Source organism: Poecilia reticulata, chromosome 12, assembly GCF_904066995.2.
Source record: "Poecilia reticulata chromosome 12, P_reticulata-male-v2, whole genome shotgun sequence".
Lineage (NCBI taxonomy): Eukaryota > Metazoa > Chordata > Actinopteri > Cyprinodontiformes > Poeciliidae > Poecilia > Poecilia reticulata.
In genome coordinates this window covers 6,266,221-6,277,433 of record NC_088841.1, presented here as the reverse complement: position 1 = coordinate 6,277,433, position 11,213 = coordinate 6,266,221, and the positions used below count along the sequence as shown (strand labels likewise).

Below are 11,213 nucleotides of genomic sequence, written 5' to 3'. Positions count from 1 at the left end.
GAACAGGTTAGAGTAGGTCCATGGGCTATACGAAACATGTTCATTACATTTTTTGCACAAAATTATTTATTTTACTTAGTACTTTTCTAAGTACAATTTATATTTCTAAGACAAATGAGATTTCTTCAGCGCTATCTACTTTGAGCTAGTTTCAAAATGAGCTGTTTTGGGGCCTCTTGCCACTTTAAATCCAAATTAGCTCCAGCTGGCCACGCCCCCAAACTCAACGCTTACACATGCACGCAATAATGGCTGCAAACAGATGTGCAATTACACAACCGCACAGCTTTGAAAAGCAGAAGTGGAGCCTCCTCCACATCAAACGACAAAGAAGCAAATGATTTCTAGAAGACAAAACACTTGTCCAGCAGCCATTGTGCAACTTCGGTTAAAACCAGCTGAGCAGACGTGCTGGAGCTCCGCTGGGGTTGCTAGGTGATGGGTGACACACCAATGTGGTTGCTAGGTACCTGCTGATTTGTGACGTTACATTCCAGAAGTTTTTTTTTTGAAGGGCTAACTTTCCAGACGCTAGAAATATTAACTTATTGCCAAAAAACGTGTTTGATGTGGCAATAAGTCTTTAAGAGGTTGAGAATAGAAGTTAGAAAAACGTGGAAAATGTGAATTTTGCTTCACATGTAAAAAAAGAGAAAAACAAAGCACTAATACAAGGAAATAGAAAGAATAGCAAAACTGTTGGAATATGTGTTAAAAAAAATTATTATGCAGTAGTTTCTCTGTGGCAGCACAACAATCTATCAGGTTTTCCATCTTGTGCTGCCGGTTTCTTATTCAACACGGAACACATCCACCCCACTTGTCCGCGAAACAGGGTTTTCCGGCTGAAAAATCAATCTCTCAATCCGGTGTTCAAGTGTTTCACGCTAGGCCCCAACCCGATCGACTCCGCTGCGCCCCTGTAACCGCATCATCGATGTCAAAAAGGAGAAGCTCGCCCTCCACTCGTCCTGATCTCCGCCAACAAATCCCTCCTCCAGCGCCGAGAGAGCGCTCTGTGGCAAACACATCAAACGAGATTACATATTTAGAGCAAGGGTATATTTACTCCCCTTCGGAGACGTATTTAATTTGGTTGTTGCCTTGACAACAACTCGGGTCACACAAAGAAGAGAGGCTGCGGGGTTGACTGTAATTATAGAGGAAGGGCCCCTTGATCAGAGGCTTTAATCAGAAAAAATGAATATGCTCAGGCTTTCATGCAGGCCCTGTGGCAAATCACACATGACCTTAAACACCACGTAATCACAGGCAGAAGAATTAAGATTCATTATTGCAGCTGAACTTGCAACCTCCTGAAGGGGAGGGGGGTGAAGTATTATTTAAAAAAAATAAAAATGACTGGAGTGCACTTGGACGTGTCAGATTTGACCCGCCGGATACAGGAACGGCTTTTGCTTCAGGCCACTTCACGATGCCTTTAAAGGACCAAGCAGCCGGTTGGATTAACTTCTTTAGTGGTGTCCCAGTCCGGGATGGGGGACGATATAAACCGTCTGGGTGTCAAAATATCTTCTTTCCGACAGTGAAAGACGGAGTTCAAGAATACGATCTTAACTTAGCTTGGCGTCTTTATTGGGAAAATCCCCCAGAAAAGATTTTCAACTCCACCTTCTGTCTTCACTCGCTTTTCACCACCTTCATCTTCCCTTCTCTTCTACTAAAATCGACCTCTTTCTCAACTTCTTTTACTCTCTCAACTTCAACAGACGATGTAACTCACAACTTGTAAGAGAGATTAACTTAAAGGGGCAGTGTCATGTAAAGTCAACTTTTTTTTTAGCTTTACATCATGTTATAATGTTGTTGCCTCATCAAAAACAAACCTGGAACATTGCTTTGATTCTTTCATGCACGTTTGAGATCTTCTTTAATCTCTCATGGCAACCGTTAAGCTTCCGCCTCACAGAGCAGCCCTCCACCTATTTTCTATGTGCGTTATTAGCCAAGTGTTGATTTTTCTTACAATCTTTAGTTCAAGTGTCAATTTTTAGTGTTGGTTCTGAATGAAAACCTGAGAAATATACAGAGATCGCCTCTGGAAGAAACGTTGAATTTGACAGATTGTGAGACTGATTTCTAAACTTTTCGCTTTTCATTTTCACAGAGAGAACGAGAAGCAGTCGGAGGGTTTAGGAGTTAACGATTTGGAAAAGACGCCCGATCTATTTATCTCACGTCCGGAATAAATAATTTAAGTTAGTGGAGGCAGAGGCACTTAGCAAAGCTGCCTGTGCAGCTACTGAATCTCTCAAAAGTCAATTATTTTTTCAAGAGATCCCAGTGCTCACCTTTGATTGGAAAAGTTTTGAATGCAAAATAAAATAAAAAGAACTTTTAAAAAAAAATTTAATGACATTACCAGGTTCTGATAAATGCACTGAATGACACATTTGTTTGTAAGAAAACTTTATTAATAAATACCACGATAAGACACGCGATAGCTGACCAGCACTGCCAACAGGTCAAATTTGCTAAATGACAAAGTTTGAAGACGACAGCTGCTCCGTTAAAACATCATTTTTGACTGATCATAAAAGCAGTAGGGCTGAAACAGTAAATTATCAGCTCATTTAGTGACCCATTAATTGTCAACAGGAGAATACAGAGTCAAAAATAGGCCATTTGGAACAACAAACTCAGCAGTGATTGTGCCAAAATTGTAACAAAAAATAGATACATTTTGCATTTAAGATAAAAAATTTATTCATGGTAATATTTACTACATTGACGGGCTCAACAGCACTGCAAAATTATTTGTACCTTTTCATCTTATATTTTCTCGTATTACAAGTACTAATCTATTTTAATCAACATAAAGTTGTACACAACTGAGAAGTGTATAGGGGGGGGGGAAATTCATATTTTTTAATCTGAATAGGTTTTCATGCATATGTATTACACAACAATATGTTATGCAATTGCTTTTTTTGTCCATCTAGGGCTGCAGGTCTGTTTGAAGGTCTCTACCTGCTTTGAACATCAGATTAGACGGGGAGTGTCTGTGAGCTCCAAAGTCTTCCCACAGATTGTAAATTCATTTTAGTTCAAGTCAGACATGTGTCAAACTGAAGGCTTGTGGGCCAAATCTGGCCCGCCATAGCTTTTTATGTGGCCCTCTAGATTTAGACTAAACACTATGTGGTTAAACATTATGTCATCAATCACATCAATGGAGTTTTTATCTGCTTACTGCCTAATTATATCAATCAGTCCCACCTTGTTTCTTGAGAATTATTCTGGAAATTCACACAAAAATCAATAAATCCCCGCACTTTTTTTGCGCTAGTACAGTGTTTCTCAACCCTCGTCCTCACCGCCCCCCTGCTCTGCATGTTTTAGATGTGCCTCTATTCCAGAACAGCTGATTCAAATTATTGCATGACCATCAAGTTCTTCAGAAGCCTGTTAATCAATACAATTCAGGTGTGTGGCAGAAGGGAAACACCTAAAACATGCAGGACAGGGGCGCGGTGAGGACCAGGGTTGAGAAACACTGCGCTAATACATAATAATACATAATTGGAGATTTTTCTCAGAAATTGTCAAAGACTTTTTTACTTGTACTAAACAGTTGCTCCAGCCTTAATTGATGTCAGATTATATTCCATGATCCATACAGCGAGTAATAAAAAGTCACATTTACCATCATAAATAAATATCGTAAATATTTCCAAATTACTAACGTAAACGCTAAGATTTTTATTGCAAAAAAACACAAAAAGAATCACAAGATCCTGGAGGGGACTGAAAAAATGCTCAGTGATATTTAATTTTAAGAATTCATTGATATTTTAACAGTTTGTGAACAGGTTTTATCAATACATTCTGCCACAACCGGCACTTTAAGGGCATTCATGACCTTGATTTGGCCCAAAACAAAAATGAGTTTGAAACCCCCGTTTTAAGCCATAAATATACTGTCTGTTATGCTCCACTAATCTGGAACAAACTTCCAGAAAACTGCAAAACAACCGAAACACTGAGTTCCTTTAACTCAGTGTTAAAGGAACTAAAACACAAAACACTCTTTTGTGTTTTATGAATAAAACACAAAAGAGTTGTGTTTTATTCATAAAAACTGGAACATTGATCAATATATGATGTGTATTTGTTTGGTTTTCATGATGCCATGTGACAAAATGTAATGCTCATTGCTTGTTTCGTACTTTGTTTCTCTATTATGTTTTTATTAGTTAAATATTGTTTAGTTTTAGTTTAGTTTTTATTAGTTATAGGAGTAGTTTTAGCTTTTTCATACTTTGGTCCAAAATTCAAAAAGGTCAAAGTATTGTATTGTGATTATGTAGACACTGATTGTGTAATGAATACTTTCAAACAGAAGATACCATTTAAATATATATATATATTGTTGAACAACCAACTGACTGGCGTTATATCCCAACTTTTGCTGCCACCATTTTGCGAACCAGCATAAATGGAGCCAGGAGGATTGTGGGTTATCGTCATTTCCCAACAGCTGATGTAAAGTGCCCTGTGTGAAGAGAAAAAATCAATTTCACAATAATTTAACAAAAATCTAATTAATACATTCATTAACACGAAAACGGATTATGTTATATCAATAATTTCAGTATGTTTTAGTTTGTTTTTCATAGGATGGTAATAGTTTTTTCCCATTAGTTACCGTTCTTATTTATTTCAGTTAACAAAAATGTTTTCTCAATTTCAGTTTTTCTTATTTTTGTTAGCTTTAGCTATAACGATCTTGCTGCAAGCAGGACTTGTTACGGTTTTTAAATTGTCACTTTCATTTTCGCCAGTCTTTGCAAAACGGGAAAAAATAAAAATAAAAATCATAAATGCATGACTTAAAGTTGCCGAATTACCAGACTAACTTCAAACCGTGCTCGGGGCGAGACAAAATCTAGAAATGGATTTAATACAAATCAAGCGGAAACACATTTTAACCTATCGCTAAGCCACGTCACTCTGCTGTCATGTCAAAAATAGAAAGAGTAGTAAAGTGAGAGATGCGATCACGCACCCCCACACACATACACACACACAGACCCAAAGAAGACACAGACGCTGACTTGACAGAGGACTTTTCGGGCTCCATCCAACAAGAGGCATGTCTCATCTCCCTGAATGATTTCAAGTCCAGGCGCTCCAAATGAGAGGGCCCTGAAGCAAGGGTGCAATCTCCGAGCTAAATCACTGGCCTGTGCTCATCGGCCGTAAACATGTCACTGCTGAACTAGGTCATTCCTCTCCATGCGTGCACATCAAACAGGGGGACCTCCGCTCCAGCACCGGCTGGCTCGCTGCTGCACCCCCTCCTCCACCTCCACTCCCCACACAATGCAGTCTATTTTCTTTCCTTTTTTTCTCTCTTTTGTCTCTGTGACATGTCACCACCTCTGGCCCTTCACGGCGTGCAGCAGAGAAGACGTTTGAACCAACATGTTCTTCGGTCAGGGACGTGTTGGCCGTAGAAGAGGCTGCGTGAAGAAGAGACGGTGAGAACGGAGAAGTTTCGTCAAACCGCAAGGGGAAGAAGTGTCACTTACATGGAAAATAGTTTCCACTTCAATGAGTTTCACACAAAAAAATCTGTTTCTGCAATATCTTTTTCAAAACTTCTCTGTCACCGTTTGAGAAAAGATAGGAGATGCGTGTTTTTTTTGTTGTTTTTTTTTCTCCGAGACTAACACCAAATGACAGCTCAGGCTCCTATTCTGTGTCACTGATTTCCCAGAAGTCTCCACTACAGCCTGCCAACATTATCCATTAATCATCTCGCCGAGCTCTTTTCCAAGATGCCTCGTTAATGCGAGGCAGAAGTTAGAGGGTGTTTTACATTTATTTTCGGCTCACATGTGGCGGCTGCATAAAACTTTGTTTTCTTTTTCTCTTTTTCTTTTCACTCTCTGACCTTGGTTTGTTAGGTACTTTCAAAAGCCTGTGACTTTACCGCTTAGCAACACAGGTTTAGAACAAAAGAGATGATTTGTGGGATTATATGCAGCGATTAGGACTCGGGTTTTAGAGCATCTTGCAAATGTATTCACGTCCCTTGAAAAGTTACAGCTACAGACTGTACTTACAAGTAAAACCCATCTTATCCACTAATCTTTTCTTCTGCAACAAAAGTCTGTACAGTAGCTTTCTTTACAATTGACCATAAAATAGTGCAATTTTGAAAAGAAAGATAAAAGGTTTTCGATAGAGGTGTGCCGATAGATCGGACCGTGATCGCCGATCACGGTCTCTTGTTGCCGATCACCTGCATCTCATTTCGCAGCCTGCCTGTGCAGCTTTCCTTCACACTGCGCAAACGCGTAGCAACAAATCCTAAGCGATGTGGAACTATAACGCACTGAGTGAATGGGGACGTTTGCGTGTTGCGGCGGAAAATTGAAGCATGTCAAAATACGACATAAAAACAATGCCATACTTGACGGAGTTTGGCTATGTCGAGGCTCACTGCAGTAAAAAAGACTTCTGGAGGATCAGACAGCAGGTAAAGCAGCGCACAGCTACAAACACTCACCCGGATTAGCATGACGGTCAGAGAGCTAAACAAATAACCCGCAAAATTATTCAATTCTTTGAGCTGCGATGTATTCGCAGGTTCTGCTCTCGCTGTTGAACCGCTGCTATGCTACAGGTAGTAATATTTCACAGACGGAGCGCCGTTTCTGCTCCACCTGGTAGTGACTCTCACACCGAACCTCTGCTTAAAGCTGCAGCATCTAATCTAAAAAAATACATTTTACATACATATTAAAACTTTTGCTGTCCTAATATGAGACAAATAATCTCTGAAAAGATAATCGATCTCCTCCCTATTCTGCATAATTACTCCGCTCAATCAGAAACAGCCACTCAGAACTAGCAGTAATCAGCTAGCCGCCATGCTATCAGGAAGTTTTCATTCAGTAACTGGATTGTTTATTGTAATGGAACCTGTATTTGCCTTTGAATGTTAAGTTTTATACTTGAATTTTTTTGGCAATGTTGAGAGGTTTTATTTTGGCTCTTTGCATTATTTAGCCTCTTCAGAGCCTTCATATGTTATCAGTCTGTTAAAGATAGTATTATTGATAGCAGTACAATTTGCACAATGCCTGTTTTGTTTAGTTTTCTTCTTGGAAAAAGTTATTAAAAACAAGTTTTTGTCTAAATTAAGGTGAATTCATGGTTCCTTTTCGCACATAATGTAACCGGTAGTGTTTATGATAAAAAAAAAAAAAATTTGTGATCGGTATCTGTGATCGACCCTCAGGGGTGATCGGTATCGGTATCGGCAGGAAAAAACCTGATCAGCACATCTCTAGTTTTCGATAAAGTTTCTGTGTATGGATGATGTGGTTTTTCGGCTGTATCCAAATTTGTGTATTTTGCAAAACTCACAAATCATGTGATCAACAGCTGGATGTTTGAATCCCCGTTAGCCATTGTTATTACAATGGTTACTCTTCCCATGGTCCACATCATAAAAAAAGCAAGCAAAAAAAAACATTTAATTGTGCTTCTTATTTAATTGAAACACCATAATTACAAAATTGTTGTTCTTTCCACCTAAGAGGAACATTGAGTTTTTAAGGAAAGGAAATATCCTATGCTTTAAATATTTTACGGAGTGTCATTCAAAAGTTTCATGTAGACGTACCAGAACACCATGGCTGGTGTCCTCAAGAGCAACATTTAGGGAAATACTCTGGAGGAGCTGAATGGATCCAGCCATAACATTAACTAACTCTCCATTATTACATGAGTCAGAAATGTGTTTCCTGAAAAGAAGGCCAATAGTTGAAACTACAAACATGTCAACAATTACGTGCATAAAATGCAGTTAATGTGATTTTCTGCAAAACACCGATGCTTTGGCGCGCTTATTTATGCTAAGACCTGAGAACACCTGAAATGTGACCTCTAAAAATGATTCACAAGAAAAGTCAGCAAGAAGTTTATGTGATGAGTCAATGAATAATTAGAGAGACTGCACTTTTATAACAGAGGACGTCCAAACGAAAGCTTGTGCTTTCATGAAGTGACAGAGGAGTTTTAGAAATGAAGGGTGTATAATTAGTAACACAAAAAACTAAAAGAGAGAGAAAACGGCGCCACTTGACGGTCTGTAGCAAACTCGCTTGTACTGATTGAGTCATGGCTATTTAATTATTGAGAACGAAAATATATGGAGAGAAAGACCCCTTGCCAAGACGTTTACTAACTTCCTTGCTAAGATGTTTGAGACAGGTTGAGGAGTTTGCTAGGAAGTTAGCAGTTTTAAATAATGGAATCTAAACACTGAAATTGAGTATCTACTATGCAACCCCAGAACCAGAACCAAACATGGAGAAGCAGCATTCAGCTTCTAGGCTCCTCTTGTCTGGAACAAATTTCCAGATAACTCCAAACCGGCCGAAACGCATTAAGAAATCAAGGCAAACCAGCATTGATGTTTTTTTTAGCCTTAAATCAAGGCTAAAAACTCACATGCTTAGAGCTGCCTTTGATTTGAAGTAAGTGGAACATTGACCAACATATTTGATGTGTATTTTGCTTGATGATGTCATTTGATGTCAGGGGTGAAATTATAACTAAAACTCATGAGACAAGACATGGTACTGATTTTATGAGAACGAGACAGGACGAGATTTTAATATTACCTTCAAGAAAACATCAAAGATCAAATCTGTGCTTTGAAAATGTCTTTATTCTGCATTTTTACAGGCTTGAGATTTCCACAAACTCAACAAGCTGATCTTTTATTGTTTGATTTGTTTTCAGTTCAATTCCAGCTGATAGTGTTATATAGCTTAATGTACCATTAGACGTACCAGCCAGCATCTGTTATAGCAAAGCTTCCTGCATCTAAACAACTTGGAGTACTTTCACCTTTGCCTTGTCTTGTCTGTCACTCTGTTGCATTTGTGGTTCCATCTGGAAACCCCAAAATGCTGCCATACAAATGATTTTGGTGTAGTTCTTCTTGGGTGTACCCCGTCTGAGATGGCCACCATGTCCCATTTCAACCCTGCAAGACAATGGAGAAATGGAAAAGCAGTACAGCTAAAAATCTTAAATAGGTGAAACCATTTTGTGTGTTGGGCACTGCTTCTTGGCCCAGTGTGTTGACTGATCAGTGACTCATTGTCCATCCGTCTCTCTTAGTCTCTTTTCTCTGTCTCTCCGCGTTCTCTTCTTCTTTTCTTCTTTACAACTAACTCAGCTCTCAACCATAGTCATAGGTCAAGTGTTTCCTGACATGTCTGCATGAATACGAGTCATCATACCAAGGTCAGAGAGAGAGGATTGTTGCTCTTTCAAACCTGTCTGTTTACATTTTCCAGAGGGAGAGTTTTCCCATAACTTCCCCATATAAGAATGTCCATCTGGAGCCAATGTTTAAGTCACGGTTTGAGACTTGCATAGGACAAATGGGAGGGTTGTACAAGGTTGTATTCTGTTGACTCAATTTTAACCTTGGCAAAAAAACAACAAAAAAAAGGCTTTAAATATAATTTGTGTTTGGATAATCTCAAACACATTCTGATTATGTTCAATTTAATGTCATGTTCAGCTGTCTTGGTGAGAGTGGTAAGAAGTACAGGAAAACATCTTTAGGGTTAGTTTTTCAGTTATGATGCAGCAAACCAGCATGAATTAAAAAAAATATTCCAGTGTTAAAAAAAAGGAACCAAAGCGTGAAGAGGAAGAATCTTTTTTTCCCCGTTTTTGAAGGGGAGAGCGGTTTGTTTGAATAGCCGTTGGTGGGTGATGTGTTTCAGAAGTTCATCTCATGTCGGTGAACATTATGGGGTAGTCCACGTGAAAGTTCTCGGCTTGCTCCAAAACATAAAAGAAACTGTGAACAGGGAATGAAGAGGGATTAATAAAAACCAAAGAGGCCGACAGACTGAACTAATATGTGAATTCAAAGGACGTTGGTTTAAGGAGCACAATGCTGACAGAAGGAGTTGTACAAGAGGCTCATCCAGTGTTACAACATGAAAGGAAACCACTGCCAGGCAGCCACAGCTTAACTCTGACAGCCCACAAAGCATTTTATTCTACAAAGCCAAATTATTTCTGATGGATTCTGGAAGAAAAGAGAAACCCAGCTGTCAAAGGTTTCAGCAGAAGAATGCCTCATTTGGTGCTTGGACGAATGAAACGAATCGTTTTAGCACTAATTTGCTTATTGCCAGATCTTGTCGGTGAAAGACAGAAGTCCTTTTGCAAAATTTATAACATCATTTTCTGTTGACCTACTTCAGACTGTGTTGCACAACATTCTGCACACTGCATACAGTATAAGACCACTTCCCACTTTGTAGATTACTCTGATAAAAGCTGAGTGCTAAATTAATTTAACAGATGTACTAATACACCCTGTAAACCACCAAAGATATTTTAAATTCTATCATTTTATAAACAGAGAGCCACTGCATTGATTGAAGGACTAGTGTGACATGTTCCTGATGTTGTTCAGGACTCTGTCAGCAGCATTTTGAATGAGTAACAACTGCTTGACGGATTTTCTATTTGATTTGAAGAGATGGGTAAAGACCCCATCACAGTAATCTGTTGTTGTGGAAAAACTTTGCAGCATTAAGTTGGAAGAAATTCTAAATGATTTGACTGTCGAGGTCTGTTGTCATGTGATAATAAACGGTATAAAATTGTGTGCCATCAATATACTTATGGTAAGACATGCAATAGTTCCCCATATTCTGAGCTAGAGAGTTCATTAAGATGTTGAATAAAAGCGCACCGAGAACGGAGTCTTGAGGAACCCCACATGTGATCTTTGCTTGGATTTACGATTCCCAAATAACACAGAGTAACCTCAGTTGCCATGTGAGATCCATTGATATTTCGATTTTAGTGTACCTTTTTTTTAAATTCCAAAACGACTGCAGTGTGGTTTCTCATATTTAGTAATAGTGGGTACTGAGTTTATGAAACACTTATCCATAATCCTGTATTGTATGCAGACAATATTAAAAAAGGCAAATCCAATAAATGTTTTGTCTGGGAACGGAGATCACAGTTGCATTTTGTGTATCCACAGAGCAGCAGATGGGTCATCCGAGCATGATTATTTTAGGTGGGGAGGGGGTAAACTCTCGCTGGCGGAGGTGGAGATTATACTGTGTGGTCTGGAGGCCAAAATAATCACTCTATCATCTGTAGCTCAGTTTATTATTCTAGAG

At 39.0% G+C, this 11,213-nt stretch overlaps 1 long non-coding RNA gene across 1 annotated transcript; it reads right to left on the bottom strand.

Annotated features, from left to right (window-relative positions):
- Positions 1–3,761: 3,761 nt before the first annotated feature.
- LOC145554418 (uncharacterized) lies at positions 3,762–5,727 on the bottom strand. Its single transcript, XR_014090381.1, has 2 exons — positions 5,556–5,727; positions 3,762–5,486 (listed from the first exon to the last, which is right to left on the bottom strand). It is a non-coding gene; the product is annotated as an uncharacterized LOC145554418 (long non-coding RNA).
- Positions 5,728–11,213: the final 5,486 nt, after the last annotated feature.